Below are 16,943 nucleotides of genomic sequence, written 5' to 3' on the forward strand. Positions count from 1 at the left end.
TCTATTCACTTTTTTCTCACTATGTTTTTGTCTTTTTTTTTGATAGTATCTATTCATAAGTTCTGGTTCACCAAACTTTTTTTTGTTATTTTTTCCTGCAATGTCTTATTTGTTGTCAATATATCTACTTTTTTTTTCCCCTTTCAAATATTGTAATTTTCATCACTGGAACTTAAAATTTGGGTCCTTTGTTTAGAACTTCCCTTTCTGTTTGTTAATTTTCACCTAACTTCTTTTTTTTTTTTTTTTTAAGATTTATTTATACAAACACTGGGTACAGTCAGAGACACGGGAGGGTGAGAGAATTCACCAGAGCCAGAGCGGATAGTAGAACAGGCAGAGTGACGAAGTACACTGCTGAGGGGGAGCAGTGGGCAGCTGGAGAGGTCTACGTGCCATGTGGGACCCTCACCTGGAGGCCAGGAATCGAACTGGTGCTGCAGAGGCTGCGGGCAGCTTTGCAACCCCACGCTCAACCGCTGCACCACTGGGGAGGCCCTTCACCTAACTTCTTAAATATACATATTTCTAATGCCTCTCTTAGATCTACTAACTTACATCTACTAACTTCATGATTTATCTATTTCAAATTGATTGATCAACATCGTTTTCAAATGATTGCTTCCTCTCAATCAGTTTTATTCTCTTGCTTATTTGTATTCTGGGTAATTTTTACTGAATGCTGAACAATATGAAACCTTTTGTGTGATACATTATTTTTAACTCTAATAAAATTCTAGCATTCAGTTAAGTGTGATCATTTCAGGTCTTGATTTTGAGCATGTGAGGCAAGATAAAATCATTGTGTAGTCTAGGACTAATTTTCCTTGTTACTAATGTACTACCCTTCTGAGTGCCTACCAAATGTTCTGCTCTTTTCAGTCTGACTGGTAAGAACAAGTATTATTTCTGTCTCTGTGTTAGGACTATGGATTTTTTCCTTTAATGATTTTGAGTGGTTCTTTCTTTGGGTGATACTTTTCTCAAATCCATATATATAGATTAGAACTCAGCTGAAGACTCTAGGAGGCTGCCCTGCAGTTTCCGAGAGTTTTATTTTATCTGTGCATCTCATTCTTCACCCTCTGCCCTCTGAACTCTAGACATTTTTGGTTTTTAAGGACTCTCAACTCCTCCACGCATTCTTTTCCTGGGTTTTCTAACTTTGTTGAAAATAGAAGTTTTTAGGCAGCAAGCTGAGGCAGTCATAGAGCTCAACTCATTTGCTTCTCTCTCTCTTTCTCAAGAATTACTAACATTAGCTATCTGATGTGCATGGATTCAACAACTGTAATTTTCTTTCATATATTTTGTTCATTTTTTTCAGTTGTTTCAGATAGGAGAGTAAAGTCAGTCTTTGTTACTACTGTTTGGCTGGGAGTAAAATACCCAATTTTAATAAATATTTTTATATAAGTTGAGAATGTTCACATAATATGTATATAATGTGGACAAACAGTAGAGATATATGTTAATATAAATTACCCTTATAATGAGTAAAACCTGGCTTTAGGGTATCAAGTCCTTCTTTTCCTTTCTAAGTTGTAAATTCTAGTTGGTCATCTTGAGTGATTACCATCAACACTGGCATTGATTTAGGCAAAATGAATTAATGATGACATCACTAAGGAGCCATTTTTTTTAAAAATTCTTCTCTTTTGGCTCAATAAGCTATTATGATTTTGAAATACTGTGACATATGTAGGTACACAACTAAGAAAGCTATAATTATGAGAATTTTTTGACATGGTAGTATAAATTATATTTCAAGTGAAAGTTTGACATTAAGTAGAAATATAATAATGCTTTTATTTCTTCATCTTAAATATAATTTTTTAATTATTGACACAGGTACAATGAAATATTACTAACTTTTCCACCAGGCTGCTTTTTATTATTTTTGCAATAAAAAATTAAATATACCGTGATGGTATATTTTCTGTTTAATAAAAAGAACATAAACTAAACACATTTATTCTGAAGTCTTAAAATGAGGGTTTTTTAAAAAATATTTTTTTAGTTGTGTTAACATCGGTTGATTACACTAGATATGATTTAAAGTTATAGGGTCACACCTCTTCAAATGTATGTTACCAAACCACACCTACCCCCAAGGCATCCATAACACTCCACCATTGTTTGATTACATTTTCCTTATAGATCAAGTAACAGCATTCTTTCTATCTTCTCTACTAAGGTATAATCAAATGCCACAATGCAAGATTAGTTTGCATAATAGTTTTGCTGATTTAAACAAATGACTAATTTACTTTTAAATATACATATTAAGTAGATGCAAAATATTTTGCCTAAGGAAGTTCTCTTAATGAATATATTGAAAATTTTTCCTTTGGTAACATATATAATATTTTGAAAGTCCTATCGACTAAGGTAGCTGTTACATAGCTTAACCATTTATATAAAGCAGATAGAAAAACCACCCTTCAAGCAAACTTTAAATTCTTAATTAGAATGATCTATTTTATTTGAGGATAACTGGAGATAATTGAGCCTTGGGCCACTTTTAGTTTTATTAATTTGGAAAAATATTAAGCTGAATTAGTTATAAATATCTAGCAGTGTCTAACAGAATACCTTAACAAATTAATATGAAAGATATCCTAGCTGGTAAATAGTTATATACACTATCCATTAATCTTTGTTTATAAAAGGGAAAAGTTAAATCCAGATATTTAAGAACAAATTTCTTACAACAATCATCTTCATCAACCAAGAAAAACAAACTCTCATAAGAGCCAAATCCCCAGACATCATTGCATATCTCAGAGTCCAAGGTTTCTTATCTCTAGGAACACAGGGCAAATAATGTGTTATTCTCTGGAGGCAAGTATTATTTGATAAATGCTCCTATTAATTGATTCTACAAATTAACTACTAATCCAGAGCTTTTGATTATGAGTGCTACTAATCAATTTATTTGATAGCAAGCTTTCAGCAGTTTGTAAATTAAAAATTGCCTACATTTTTCTGGGTTGACTTAATTAACAGATTTATCCTAGTTGTGAGAAAGCAAGATCTTCACTTTTAATTTCCTCTTGACCTGCTTTCTCTCTCCACAGGGCCTCCTTCAGAGGTTCTTCAGAAAGAGAAAATTAAAATGCTGTCAACAGATTAAAACACTAGCCCAAAGGAATTATTTTTTCAGGGTTTGAACATTATATGGAGCCATTTTAAGACTGCTTTCATAAGGAAAAATTTCTTCTAGATAGCCAGGTTTTGTCATACAGAAATGAAAATTGTCTCTTGTATTGGGTCAAAATGTTGATGTCATTATTGCTGATGCATTATCTGAAAGCAAAAGAGAGTCTGACAAACAAGATTACTCTGTGGTTTATTTTTCTTATAGTTATATACCTTTATCCACATAGAGGGCAGACCAAGAACAAAATGCTATCAGCCTGCATTTTAATTAAATTACTCAGCGTCACCATTCCTTCAGGAGAATATGGGATTTTAGACAGGAATAATTGTGGCTGTATGCCTATCATTTACATCTGTCACAGAACTTTTTTCCTGATTCTTCTGCCATTAGAAACAACAGAGCCTACATATTTCTTACATATGTTGAGTATAAATGATGTTTAGAATTTATAAATTGTCAACATATGTCCATAATCTTATGTGCAATATAGTAAATGTATAATTGTTTTCATCATCAATATTAATATTGAAAAACTTTTTTTAAAGATTTATTTATTTATGCAAGCACTGCGATATAGGCCAGAGGTATGGGAGGAAGAGAGAATTCACCAGAGACAGAGCAGGGAGCAGGACAGGCAGAAGAACGGAAATACACTGCTGAGGGGAGCAGCAGGCGAGACAGGAGGGATCTGCTGCGCCATGTGGGAAACTCCCTGGCCGTCTGGGAAACAAACCAGTGCTGCAGAGGCCGTGGACAGCTTCACAACACTGCACTCAACCCACTGCACCACCGGGGAGGCCCTGACATAAACTTTTAGATGGGTGTGCTTGGGACCCTTGGACCAAATATTAAGACCCCTTGCAGTGGGCTTCTCCCTAACATCTGAAGCATCAAGAGCAATTACCATGAGAAGAATGAAAATGTTCTTTGAAATATATATCCTTTTAGACTTTTCAAAAGTACTGGCAGAATTATAAGATGATATCAAGCTTCCTGTCTTATTGTTTACATGCACCTTATCTCAGAGATTGAATAAAACACAAACCTAGGTGTTTCTGTAAAGTATTTCACAGATGTAAGTTCCCGAATTTGTTGAATTTAGGGAGATTTCTTCTGTGGGTTCAAACTAATCAGCTGAGACCTTAGATGACACTAAGGTTGAGAATTTTTACCATGAGAGGTTGGTAGATTTTGTTAAATGCTTTTTTCCTGCATCATTTAATATAATCATAGATTTTTCTTATTTTCCTTTCTCATGTGGTAGATTGCATTAACTGATTTTCAATGTGGAACCAGTTTTTCATAGTAAAATAAATCATGGTTTTGCATGGTATGTAAGACTTTACATACCACCAAATGTTGCTTTTGATTTGCTTCTATTTTCTTTGATAAATTTGCATTTTTATTCACAAGGGATATTGTTCTGTAGTTCCTTATTTTTTTAAATAGGATGTTGAATTTAGTATGCTTTCATTATAGAATGAGTTAAGAAATGCTTCTACTTTTTAGGAGATATTGTTGGTATTTTTTGGTTTCCATTATTATTTAATCAAAATGTTTTTACTATATCTCAAAATTTGTTTTATCACCAATATAGTATTTATTTATTACTGTGTTTATTAATCTTCTTGTATTTGCGAATGTATGGTGTTTTTGGACAGAATCTTAAAATCTATTCTTTTAGCAAATTTTAAATACACAACAGAGTGCATTTAACTATAGTCTCATATATTAGATTTTCAGAACACATTTGTCCTACATAATTTAGACTTCACACCCCTTGAGTTTATGCAATATTGATATATTTATGTGTAGTCTGTTTCACTTTGCATAATATCTCCATATTTATCCTTTTTTTTGCGAATAGCAGAATTTCTTTCTTTTTAAAGACCAAATAATGTTCTACTATGTGTGTGTGTGTCTGTGTATTACAATAGTGGATTTGACTATATTTGGTTTTAGTTCTATCAGTTTTATCCTAACATTTTTCACACACTGTTTTTCACAATTATTCTAGCTATTTTAACAGTTTTTCATTCCCTATATTGATTATTAGTGACTTTAGGAAGGAATTTTTTGTAATAATTTGCAATATACATATATGTATTAATAATTAGGGCAAGAGTATCCATATATTATCTCTCAAAGCAGAACAAATAACTGTAAATATTTTCCTGTAATGCATGTCTTTTATTCATTAGGTTTAAGAGTTAACAGTCCTTACGGGAGTGTAGAAAAAGCCCAGGCCTTTCTAGAACTGGGGATTTTGCATTTGAACTACTGAGTCAGCAGGAAAATATGTTGAATCAAATTGAACAAGTTTACTTTCCATTGACTATTTATCAACACTTACTATATAGCCCATTCTAATGAGGACTGCTATAAATTATATATGGAAGAAAGTTTCTTATATGTTTATTTGAGATGTTTTGGATCCTAGTCAAAGAGTGGTTTAACTGTTGTGTTGGAATGATGCCAACAGTGTAAGCATGACCTCACTGTCACTGCTATAAAGAATAACTCTTTTTAGGATGTGGCTTATATTTTTATTTCACAGATGGTTTGAATTCACTTATAAATAAGGAGTAAGTTAAAGAAGGATATCCATAAATATATTACTAGATTTGTTAGTAAATAGTAGGAATTATTCTTTTAATTTTTATAAAATCACCACCAATAAGTAAGTATATACTTTTCTGATTATGTGTTCATCATTTTACCTGGAGTTAACTCTGAACCAATTTCTATTTGCTACCTCATAGGTATATCTCACATTCATTTCTTTCCTCCTCTGCTATGTCTGTGTCCTTCCCTCTTTTGCTCCTTGCTCATGTCTCTTCAAAGTATAATGGCTCTCAGCTGGATCATGCTCTCATGTTGCTTCCTTAGTAACCATGTTCTTTGACAGAGTACTTCTGAAAATAGGGACACATAGAAAAACACTTGTTTATTTGATTTTCATCAGACAAACAATGATCATCCATACAAGTCATTATTTTCTTTCCTAGGAAGTATTTTAAAGTTTATTTTGTGAATTTGCTAAACTAATCCATGCATTTAATCTATGAGTGGTTTGCAACATTGGGTAAACATTACACTTACCTGGAGATATTTAGAAATTAATTATGTTTGGGTCCTACTCTATAAATAGATTTTAATTAGCTAAAGTGTTATCTAGTCATCTGGTTTACAAAAATCTAATCAGATATTGTTATAGATAGAATATGTGCCCCACCATATGCTGAATTCTTTGCCAGTTTGATGTTTCTAGGAGATTGAAACATTTGGGAGGTACTTGTATCATGAGCCTGGAGGCCTGGTGAATGGACGTCCTGCTCTTTAAAAGAGATTCCAGAAAGCCCTCCCACCCCTAGTCTTTTCACTATGTGAAGACAGAGTCTGAAAAATCTCTTTATGAACTAGAAAGGGGGCACTTGCAAAGCATTGAATCTGTTAGCCTCTTAATCTTGGACTTCTCAGTCTCACAAAACTGTCAAAAATAAATTTCTGTTGTCTATAAGCCAGCCAGTTATGGTATCCTATTACAGGTAAGACAAGGTGATTTTTTTTTCAAATTAACTTTTTACTTGTAAAAATACAGAAAATCGTAGTGCTTATAAACCACCAATAATGAAAAAGTTAACATTTTGTCACTCTTTTTTAGTTATCTGTATTTTTTGTATTTATATGCAGATACATTAATTTGTTAGTATAAATTTTATTTTATCAGTTTTAAAATTTATTTTTAAATGTGGTATTGGATTTCTCCTATCAGGTATTACCACTGTAGTACACCCACCACCCACTCACTCATATTCTACCACCATAGACCATTGTGCTTCTTTCTCTGTTTGTTTGTACCCCTCTTCTATGCCTCCTCACCTTGGTGCTTCAGTTTCATAGTCAGAGGTTACATTTTCTTTTTCTTTTTTCTTCTTTAAATGTTGATTTTATTTATTTATTTTTAAGATTTGTTTATTTATTTATACAAGCACTGGGTACAGTCAGAAGTGCGGGAGGGTGAGAGAATTCACCAGAGCCAGAGCAGGGAGCAAAACAGGCAGACGGATGAAATACACTGCTAAAGGGAGCAGCAGGTGGCAGGAGTGGTCTGCACGCCACGTGGGACCCTCGCCCAGTGGCCAGGGATTGAACTGGCGCTGCAGAGGCTGCGGGTAGCTTCGCAACCCAAAGCTCAACCTCTGTGCCACCGGGGAGGCCCATAGGTTACATTTTCAAATGTTATGTTTTTAGCTTGTCATCTGTTAGTTTATATTACTTTATATAATCCATATTTTAGTGACACCATCTGACATTTCAGATGGTATGAGATAGGTACATTTCATAGGTATGAGATAGTATCTCATTGTGTTTTTGATTTGCATATCTAATAATAAGTGATTGTGAACATTTTTTCATGTGTCTGTTAGCTATTTGATTGTCTTCTATGAAGAAGTGTCTCTGAGTTCTTTTGCCCACTTTTTCATTTGTTTTATGAGTTCTCTGTAAACCTTTGATATCAGTCCTTTATCAGATGCATGGTGTACAAATATTTTCTTCCATTTAGTATGTTGTCTTTTTGTTTTAGTTATGGTTTCTTTGGCTTTACAGAGCTTTTTAGTTTGATGTATTCCCAACTCTTTGTTCTCTTTTGATTTCCTTGCTGCTATGGATGAATCCCTAAAGGCATCCCTAAAGTTTATGTAAGAAATGTTTTGTGTGTGTTTTCTTCTATGTATTTTATGTTTTCATGTTTTATATTCAAGACTTTGATCCATTTTGAGTTGATTTTGGTGTGTGGTTCGAGCTTGTGGTCTAGTTTCATTCCTTTTTATGAAGCTGTCCAGTTTTACCAACACGATTTGTTGAAGAAGCAATCCTTGTTCCAGGGTTTGTGTTTGGCTCCTTTGTCATAGATTATCCATATATATGGGTTTATTTCTTGGTTCTCAATTCTATTCCAATGATCTATGTAATACAAGGTAATTCTGAAGTACAACTAAAGTTGAGGATCACTTAACTAATATTAAATGTCAGACAAAGACATCCAGGTTGCTCCTTTTTTAAAATTAATAAAAAGTCTTTATAAAAATATACTTTACAAAATAATATGTTAAGTGATTCTTTTATTAAAATTTGCAGTCATGATAGAATCACTGATACTATACTTAGCTTACTTTGTTAAATACCCATATATCAGGAATATACAAAATAACTGAACAAAATATGTAAAATAACTGTTTGGGTAATGGACCCAATATTCACCCTGGATTTCTCGCTTTGGGCATTTTTCTAACCTACTGGTGGAGAAAAACAAAGCTGAAGCAGAAATCTTTTCTCTGGGCAATGGAAACAAATTTCAGGACTATGAAAGCAACTGGAATTTGGGAGATAGGGCATTAGAGAAAAACAATGCATAGAAGGAGCACAAAAATGCATTAAAATATACCTTGGCTTCTTGGAAAATTCCTGACCTGTGTCTCTGTAGAACAAGAAAAGCTGCTGGAAAGCTAAACATGAAATGGAGGTTTTAAAGGTCACAGAGCATTGGGAAAACATTAGAGTTCTGACCTAGGCTGAGGTTTGATAACTTTTCCAGATTTTAGTGACTATTCCAGAAAGGTCAAACACTTGAAAAGAATCACATACTAATTAGCTAGAACTAAATTAGATTCAGAATTCAGTCTGAAAATGTCTTGACATGATTAAAATTATATAAGTCACATATAATTATATATATATTTCCTATCTGCCAGATCATCATAAAGTAGATTATATAATCCAGATTTCAAGGATATATAAATATATATATAAAATGTTCATCATTAAATAAAGAGAATTACACTTATGACACTTATGATACTTTTGAGACATATAGAAAACAGATGAACTAAGTAAAGCAAACTTTTAAACTGTAAGGCCAATTAATTGTAACCAGAAGTAAAAGGAAAGGAGGATGGGTAAATCTGGACATAGGGGACAATTTTACAATGAAGGATTTATATGAACTTTTAGTGGTGAGCTTAATGTAGTATATCCACATTTTGATTTTCAGTGATGCATACCTGAAACTTACACACTGTTATAATGCAATGTTATTTCAGTAAATAAAAAAACATAAATAGACACAAAAATGCATATGTTGCAGATAGTGGACAGAAAACTCAAAATAGTAAGAAGTAATATACTAATCAAAATGAGAGTAATCATTTAATGCTGCATACCTTTCACTGTGACTAAGTACCTTATAGCCAAAACAGAGGCAAGAAAGGAGGCATTGAAAGTCTGGCTTTGATTATCTTCACAATTCTCTTTAGAATATGGAGTTCATCTGTAAATACAGTCATAGAAAGTATAAATTCAATAATGCTATTCTTCAAGGTTTATTGAAATTTTTTTATGGTCCTGGAGATGTTGCGCCATATGCTAAGTATCTAGATGATCGACTAAATATATCTTAAATTTAACATTTTAACACTTAATTCCTAATATTCAGTCAATACAATACTACCCATTTCTTTCACCTCCCACCTATTCTGCCAGAGTCTTCTTCACCTAAATGAATGAAAACTCTCTTCTCCAATGGTCAGGTCAAAACTTTTGTATCATTTTTATTCCCATCTTCCTATCCCATCCCCACATATGATCACTCAGAAAATCTTGATTCTAAATGTAAAGAATAGCCTATGTTCAACTACTGTCATCACACCTACAATTAATATTCACACATACACTCAACACCTGTCTTGTCTAGATTAATATGTGTCTCTTGTAACTTTGGACTTCCATCCCAGTAGATATATAATATATAATTCATTGTAATATGTATAACAATTATATGTGGTAGATGGTACTATTAGTGTAAGCCTAGTTTACAAGTGATAAATTGAAATACAGAAAGTTTAAAGGCAGATAAGTGGCCAAACCAAGTAGTTTAATTGCAGAAGATGAACTCTTAGTAATTACTCTGTATAGTTCTACAAAAAGATAAATCCATCTACTCACTAAACACTAATTGAGCAACTGATAAATATATTTGGCAAAGTATGATTGGATGCTGAAAGCTATAGAAGGCAGGTGGGAAGAATCAAGGACTTAATTTTAGACCAGATTAATGATTTGGAAAATATAAAATATAAGCATGTTAAATGAAGCATTCTAGTTGCTGAACACCATATGATTGCTGATCTCACTTAATTTAAATTGACTAGTTGGATCATATAAAACCATCACTGCATTCATTCTTTTAGGACCAGATGATTGGAAATTCTATTTAGAATTAGAAATTGTGAATTTAGAAAATATTAAAGGAACTGAGACAATTTAATAAAAAGAAAACTAGACTGTATCTGAGGTGGTAACTCATCAAAAATTTTGGAAGCTAGTTAAAGAGTCATGCTGCAGATTCTTGGCACAGTCAGGGAGCATGGGGGTGTAGTAAGGAGACACTGTGAAGCATGACACATAAGGACTTGGGAGCTGATAAAAAGCAGGCCAGATACAAGCCGCGTAGACAGCTGGTTAGGTTATCGTCAAGGTCAGGCTGGAGTCTGGGTTGGTAACTCACATGATACCACAGTGGCCAGAAATCAGATTGCAAGGTAGCCTAAGCAGTATTCAAGCCTGACTCAAAAATTAAAGAACTAATTACCAAGGGAAAAATTTTTTTCTAATTTAATCAGAAACATTCATTCTACAATTTCAATATCAAGCAGCCTAGGTAGAAGAGAATAGAGTCTTTGTCTGTGAAGGGATAAAACTAGATATACTGCAGAATATACTGTTTAGACTCTAGACCCTTCAATATTTGTGATGCTTTATTTGCAGATTTTAAGTTATTATGTTATTAAGTTATTTGACCCAATAGAGGTGTTTTGAGTTTCCTACCATTTGAAACCAGCCATGCACTTCTGTATTCATTTATCAAACCCCACCAATGGTTTATGTTAATATTGATACCATCTTAGGCTGATGCCAGCACCTACAGTGAATTAGTTCCTCCAGTACTCATTTAACCTTACTACTTCAGAGTTGAAAACAGCCAGTTAGGGTTGTTGATGGGGCAGGGTTTTGAACTAATGAATCTATTACTGAAGTAGTGAAAAGCAAACTTTTCAGGTTGGAAGACTCTGAGGACAGTTACTTGCTCTTTATTTTCAAGTGTTCTGTCTTACTGATATCATGTGTAACTTTAAAATATTTTGTCATTTAAGTAGTTGTAAAAAATACCACTTCTCCAGTATCTGTTATGTGATAGGTAGTTTATTAACTCATTGAAATGCTTTCTTATGTCATTTAAAATTATTTTTGTGCCAGAATTTTTATTATTCAGAGTAATTCTAGAGGATTTCATAAAACAAATCTCAATATTTGTTGAGAGGAAAATAAAAATGCACTTTAGTTGTTATTTCTCCTCAGACATTAATTTTGAGCTATATAATGACTAATGGTTTCCTGCAGATATAAGAATAAACCTATTTCTGTTACTGCTGTCATCATTTTACTACTATAATGAATAAATTATTTTGCATCAAAACAAAATTAATAGGAATTATGTAAACATGTATAAATATTCACCTCCTAATAAATAAGATCTCCTCCTCTATTGGTTGAGAGTTTCTTTTCTAGAAAGACTCACAGATAAACTCATTACATTTCATGGATTTATTTAATGGGGACATTGTACATTCAAATTGTAAACAATCTATAGCATTCCTTTATGTAGCATATATTTTAGAGATTTTTTATTGATGTAGTTTCAGAATTCCTTCTTTATTTTCGTGTTTCTTGTTTGTCTTTAAAGATCTCTGTTTTCTGTGCTAACTTACCCTGTCTTGCAGTTTCTGGACTTTGACTCAAGGTTCTTAATCAGTGTTATCAATAACTAAGTCCATTTTTCTCACGCTCTCATTTTCTCTAAAATAAATAAATAGAACCTATTTTTAATGCAGATCTTTCTACTTTGCATTGCCGGGAGATTTTTGTCTACTTGAAGGTCTTTACTGAAATGTTTGCAATATGAAAAGTATAATTTACAGTCAATATAAAAATTGCCTTTTGCTTTCTACTCCACCATCTATTTTTCTCTTAAATTGCAACTTATTTCAAATGTTTATATATTTGTATACTTTTTGCTAAACAATGACAGGAGTCGCATGCTTCATATTCTCTTCAAGTCTCAAAGAATAATTTTACAGAAAGAATAAAGTTAAAATTCTAGAACAGAAATGCTATTCAAGGACCATAAGAAAACCATCCTTTCATTTTATTAAATATATGATGGCATTCTGATCCTTGAAGATCATAAAGTATGTGTAATTTGGAAAGTCTGCATCTGCTCTTATATATTTAAATGTGAATCTATGTATACATGATTCCCCTAAATAGAGTTAATGCCCACTTTCCATAGAAAATGGCTTATTTACTTCACGAAATGTTAATTATACCTATGACAAAAAAATACCCCAAAGTGGACACTCATATACATTCCTTAAAGCGTATGAATAGAGAAAATTTACAGGACAATATAGAGTATATAATTTGGGATAAATAAATATTAATATACAAATAATCTGTATAAATGTAGAATATATTTGGAAAGATAGATTGTGAATTGTTTTTATTTTTGAGTAAGCTTGGTACGAAAAATGGAAATCAATCACATTTATTTTGAGGCAAAACATAAGCCAATCTGAGATGTTTAAGTCTGTTCCCACAAGCCTATTTCCTTTGAAATTTTAGAATAGTAAAAATATAAAATATTAACAACAACATCATGGTTATTTATGTTTTTCACATTAATTGTGTTAGCCATGATGTTCTTGGGTATTCTATAGTGACAAAGAATCCTAAAGCCTAAGTGACTTTCTCAAAAAAGTATGTATTTTCCTCATGCTGTTTTTCTGCTACAGACCATCCAGGATGATAGAATAGCTTGAGGCTGAGAGTATATAGTTTTCTAACAAAGGGAAAGACAGCAAACCACATTTAGTTTCCTAGAACATCTGACAAGAAGTGACACGCATCATTTCTGCTCATATTTCATTAGCTAAGGCCTGCTATTTTTCAACACCTGAGTTAAACAGAGCAAGGATGAAGAACCATCCTCTGGGACAGGGACTGCAAGTATGGATGCTAACTGGGTTTCTTTCATTCTTTGTTGCTTCCTTATCTTCTAAAGTTAAATGGATGCTTCTTGCCGGCAGCAAACATGTAACATATGGTTTAGCTTTCACCAGTCTAACACTTGTTTTCTAATAAGTAATAAACAACACTCAGTGATTGATTTGTTAATTGGGTTGAGATTCATTTGAACTTAACTATGTAAGTGTATTTTCACATTCACATACTATATATACTTATGTGCAGTGTATATTTCATATACATACATGTGTGTAATATATGGAGATATATATATATATAGATATCTATCTATCTATCTATCTATCTATCTATCTATCTATCTATCTATCTATATATACCACAGAGACAATTTTGACTTTAAAAACCAGTGTGAGTGAGATTTTAGAACTCTTACTACTCTTACTATAGTTACTATAGAAAAGACAAAGATACCATGGCAAACATATTAATGTAAAACAAATAATCACTAACACTGTTTATCATGAGATACATATGAACTTCCCAATTGCTTCATTTAGTCAAAAGTTTCTGTTTTAACTTTATTGATGTTTTGGTATTGTATAAAAATATGCTTTTTCAGTTCTCAGTTTTAACCATTGTTATACAAAAAAAGGCATCAAATATAGTTTAGATCTGCTGAAGTCAGAATGTGGTGACTGCACATGAATCACAATCCTATTTTGGATATTGTGCAACTTGGACAAAAGCAAGAGATGTATTTTCACCCTGAGTAAAGAGGTATATCAAAAATATGACTAATTTCTGATATTGTTCATACATTTAACATTTCCCCTTCATAGATAATTTTTATTCCTTTCAGTATATTACACAGTGTGGTTAGTTTTAAAATGTCATGCTCTGAAGTTTGAGAGGGTCATTTTACAACCTACTCTATAGTTATCAAGCACTGATGTATGAAAAAGTCTCTGAATTTTTCTATTGTATAGCTGCTGTCATACTGAAGAGTAGTATAGGCACAGGAAAAACAATCACTAAAAATAAAAATCTAACTAGGTAACATAGCAATTTTTCTACATTATTAATACAGTTGGCCTGTGCAGTTAATGATTCCTATTTATTAATGCCTTAATTATTTTTTTAAAGTTTAGTACATGAAAATCTGTTATTGAAGTTAAGGTTAGGTTGGTTGCTCCCCTTTATTTTTCATGCAAAATAAAGTGATTGACATATCTAAGAAAATGCCTAGAGATATATGAATATGAGCTTACTATAAATTGGTAACAATACAATCACATAACAAAATGGGGGAAAATTTCACGATGACAGTTAAAAAGCATGTGAGAACATATGAAAGCATATTATTTCAAGTAAGAATAAAATTACACTTTTATGAACAGTGACAATCAGAATGGAAATTGATAGAGAAAAGGCATCCTGTGCCATTTTACATGTATCGTCAAATGATTGCAAACTGTGAACATTGGAGAACATCTTGGCAATTTCATCTCTCACTGCATAAAACTATGCATTTAAGTGGGAAGTGAACAGGAAGTATGTGCTAGAGGTAAACGCGAATGCTGAGGTGTCATATATAGAGAGGAGTAATATCTTTTTTTTTTCTTTCTTTTTTTTTTGTTTTTTTTTTAAATAATAAATTTTATTTTTATATTCCCCATACAATTGCAGCCCCCCCATTCTGACCCCAATCCCTCCCCTCCCACCCCCGCCCCCCTAAAAGTGTCTCTGATTCATAGTTTTTTGTTGATTTTGATTTTCACTTTCTTATAGTTATTCATTTTCCTGGTCCCTTATTTAAGTTTTCTAGATTCCTGCTATGAGTGAGACCATCCGGTATTTTTCTTTTTCTTTTTGGCTTATTTCGCTGAGCATGATCCCTTCCAGCGCCATCCATGTTGCTGCAAATTGCATGTGTTTATCTTTTTTGAATGCTGAGTAATATTCCATGGTATATATGTACCACATCCTCTTGATCCAGTCATCTATTTTTGGGCATTTGGGTTGTTTCCAAAGCTTAGCTATTGTAAACAATGCTGCTATAAACATAGGGGTGCAGGTGCTCTTTGGAATTGATGTTTCTGTGTCCTTTGGGTAAATACCTAAGAGTGGAATTGCTGGATCATATGGAAGCTCTATGTTTAGTAGGTCCAGAAATCTCCACACAGCTCTCCACAGTGGTTGGACCAGTTTGCACTCTCACCAACAGTGCAGAAGAGTTCCTTTTTCTCCACACCCTCGCCAACATTTGTTGTTGCTAGTTTTTTTAATATGTGCCATTCTCACTGGTGTAAGATGGTATCTCATGGTAGTTTTGATTTGCATTTCCCTGATGGCAAGTGATGTTGAACATTTTTTCATATGCCTGTTGGCCATTTGCATTTCCTCTTCAGAGAAGTTTCTTTTTAGCTCTTCTGCCCATTTTTTGACTGGATTATTTTCTTTGTTGTTGTTGAGTCTCATCAGCTCTTTGCAGATTTTTGTGATCAGTCCTTTATCATTAGTGTTGGGAGCAAAAATGTTCTCCCAGTTGGTAGGGTTTCTCTTTGTTTTTGTTATTGTCTCTTTTGCTGTGCAGAAGCTCTTTAATTTGATGTAGTCCCAGCTGTTTATCTTTGCCTTCACTATCACTGCTTTGGGTGATGTGTCTGTAAAGATGTCTTTGATGTGCAAATCACGTAGTGTTTCGCCTATATTTCCTTCTATATATTTTATGGTTTCAGGTCTTATGTCTAGTTCTTTAATCCATTTTGAGTTGATTTTTGTGTATGGTGTGAGGTAGTGGTCAAGCTTCATTCTTTTGCATGTAGCGACCCAGTTTTCCCAGCACCATTTATTGAACAAACTTTCTTTGCTCCAATGCATAGTCTTTGCTCCTTTGTCAAAGATTAGTTGACCATAAATCTGTGGGTTTATTTCTGGATTTTCTATTCGATTCCATTGGTCTGTATGTCTGTTCTTGTTCCAATACCATGCAGTTTTGATGATTATGGCTTTGTAGTATAGTTTGAAGTCTGGGAGTGTGATGCCTCCATTCCCTTCTTTTTTTTTCAGGAGAGCTTTGGCTATTCGGGGTTTTTTGTGATTCCATATGAATTTCATCAATAATTGTTCTATTTCTTTGAAGAATGACATTGAAATTTTGATTGGAATAGCTTTGAATCTGTATATTGCTTTTGGTAGGATGGCCATTTTAATAATGTTTATTCTTCCAATCCATGAGCAGGGGATGTCTCTCCATTTCTTTGTGTCTTCTTCTATTTCTTTTAACAGTGTTTTATAGTTTTCTTTGTATAGGTCCTTTACCTCTTTTGTTAGATTTATTCCCAAATATTTGATTTTTTTTATTTCAATAAAAAAAGGGATGGTTTTTTTGATTTCTTCTTCTTCAGATTTATTGTTTGTGTATAGGAAGGCTACTGACTTTTGCGTGTTGATTTTGTATCCTGCCACTTTACTGAACTGATTGATGAGTTGAATTAGTTTTTCTGTGGAGTTTTTGGGGTTCTCTATGTATATTATCATATCGTCTGCAAATAGTGATAGTTTGACTTCTTCTTTTCCTATTTGGATTCCTTGGATGTCTTTCTCTTGTCTTATTGCTCTGGCTAGGACTTCCAGTATTATATTGAAAAGCAGTGGTGAGAGTGGACAGCCTTGT

The sequence above is a fragment of the Talpa europaea genome, assembly GCF_964194135.1.
Source record: "Talpa europaea genome assembly, chromosome: 8".
NCBI classification, from domain to species: Eukaryota; Metazoa; Chordata; class Mammalia; order Eulipotyphla; family Talpidae; genus Talpa; species Talpa europaea.